Below are 2,765 nucleotides of genomic sequence, written 5' to 3'. Positions count from 1 at the left end.
GAAATTGGTATTGTGAGAATTGCAAGTAAATTTTTAATAATTCAGTTGATTAATATTTAATGACAACAGTAAAATTGAACATTATGCATTAGTATTTCAGTACTATAGATTTAGACAGATTAGTGAAAGCAGCTGCTACAGTTACAATTTTATCAACTGTAGCTACAGTAGTATCAGTTTGTCACTTTATTAATGTAATTGGAAGTACACCTTTTAATATCTTGTACTTATTACGAAGCAAATCGATCACTCTTTCAATGTGTATACGTAGATGTGCCAATTGTCTACTTTTTCTACCTCTACTCCAGATAGCTGCTTTTTACCACGTGTTAATGCTGGAATTGCTAGATGGGGACCTCATACCGCTAAATCATCAGAAATGTTAAACCATCTATCAGCCATAACTATGTCCCCATATGAAATGTAGTCAAGAAATCCAGATTGTTGTGTTATTTGTTTATCAGAAACTTTTCCACCCCAAGCCCTTTGACACAAATGTTATGGCACCTGATGGCGAACATGCGATTAAAATTTTAAAAGTATTGTGCTTCTTGCATTGACTGTATGTAGCAGATCTTGGCTCAAGTGAATCTGACTTCTCAGTATAAACCTCAAAACAGTCAATAATGGCAATTAAGTGAAAATAGTGTTTCTTGAAACTAACTGGCAGAGTTTCATACAACCTCTCTCTTTCAGGCCATGCTATAAGTTGTCTTAACTCACATAATGTCAAGCCACCTGTGAAATATTGGTGAAACTATGTTTACATTGATGCCAGTATAAGGCCTAATTTTAATTTTTACTAGCGTCAGCAATATTTCATCCTTAATAGTGCATTTTCTTATTATGCTTTTATTCACTTTTACTTAAAAGTGAGAAAAGAGTTTGAAAAACGTCATAGGATGGAAGACCAGTGTAAAATTCTGTCATGTTATCATTCTTAAAAATGTAATCAGCTGAAAAACGATATGTATTCACAGAGTCTGCCAACAAAATATTATCCTTTACGGTTTCTGAGTACACATTTACAATTCTTAAGGCATAGTGTGAAGAACGTTGCAAACATGCTTTTAAGGTGTCATTCTCCTTTTGTAGCTGGCAATTTTTAGCTTTTAGCAACTCATTTTCTAACTGCAAGTCACATACTTCTTCAGACAAGTCCTGAGCCACTCCATGTAATTCTTCATGAGTCTCATGATCATAGGTATCTTGTGTAGCTGAACTATTACACGAAAAACCTTCATCATTAATAAACGGACTGGATTCCTCATCTTCCTCTGTATCACCTTCATTAGTCGCAATCAATGGACTTGGTTCCTCATCTTCCTCTGTATGACTTCCATTAGTCGCAATCAACGGACTTGGTTCCTCATCTTGCTCTGTATACCTTTTTAGTCACAATCAACAGACTTGGTTTCTCATCTTCCTCTGTATGACCTTCATCAGTCGCAATCAACAGACTTGGTTCCTCATCTTCCTCTGTATGACCTTCATCAGTCACAATCAACAGACTTGGTTCCTCATCTTCCTCTGTATGACCTTCATCAGTCGCAATCAACAGACTTGGTTCCTCATCTTCCTCTGTATGACCTTCATCAGTCGCAATCAACAGACTTGGTTCCTCATCTTCCTTTGTATGACCTTCATCAGTCGCAATCAACGGACTTGGTTCCTCATCTTCCTCTGTATGACCTTCATTAGTCGCAATCAACAAATTTGGTTCCTCATCTTCCTCTAATTCTACATTCTCATTTAGTTCCTCATCTCTCTGTACTTCCACTAACTCGTCTTCAACTGCTTCAGTGCTCTCATCAACATCATAACAATCCTCAGCACTAAATTCCCTTCCTTATCAAGCTGATCATTATCTATGTAACTTAAATGTTATTATATCTATTCCTTACTATATGTTGTAGTTTCTTCTTTTTGAACATTTAACAGCCCTTTCAATGCAATTTAATGTAGATTTGGAGGCAGTGTATGCATCAATATTCACTCGTTTATAGCAATATTTGAATAGTTTTTTGCTATTCGAACTATTCACATAATGAATTATTAATGCTATTGCAATAATTAATGGCCATGCCCACCACATGTCACCTGCACAGGATTCCTGTTTGTTGGTCTGTTTACTAACCAACTCACTAAAACTGATACTGAGGTCAGGCAAAGTGGTTTTTAATCTCAGAAGCCCTGTTTGGCTTCATTCTGAAAAGTTTGACACCAAAAAAGTAGTTTATAATCATTCAGCAATAACAGTTCAATTATTCGAATGTTCATTCGTTTAGCATGCTAATTATTCCAAACAGGACCGTAGCAGACAGTACGGTTGCTATGGTTTTGGCCGGACCAAAAATCTAAAATGGCGTTGAGGGGGCATTTATATTAAAGTTAATCTACTTTTAATTAATTAAAACCAGACACCCTCTGCATCAGACACCAGCATGGCTTGTAGTAGTAGAAGCAGCTCTTCTTTGAGTTTGCCTGACCTTCCCAGAGCACTCTTTTGCTAAAACAAAAGTAGTACACCGTTCTTTCCAAGGTTTCACTTTTAAATATCAATAACCATAACCTTGATAATAACAATAAAATTATGATAATTAATTGACCACACCCCTTATAAATAATTAGGGCATCTTTTTGCTGCGCGCTTCATGTGCAGCAAAAAGCCATACCACTCCCAATTTTTTTCCTATGGCTCTGATTCAAAAAGTGAAAGATACTATTTAGATTGTACATCTGCTTTCCCAACCTTTATTCTTGTT

The sequence above is a fragment of the Amphimedon queenslandica genome, unplaced genomic scaffold (genome assembly GCF_000090795.2).
Source record: "Amphimedon queenslandica unplaced genomic scaffold, v1.1 AMPQUscaffold_13522, whole genome shotgun sequence".
NCBI lineage: Eukaryota > Metazoa > Porifera > Demospongiae > Haplosclerida > Niphatidae > Amphimedon > Amphimedon queenslandica.
The sequence above is the reverse complement of the archived record's forward strand: the minus strand, read 5'-3'. Positions refer to the sequence as shown.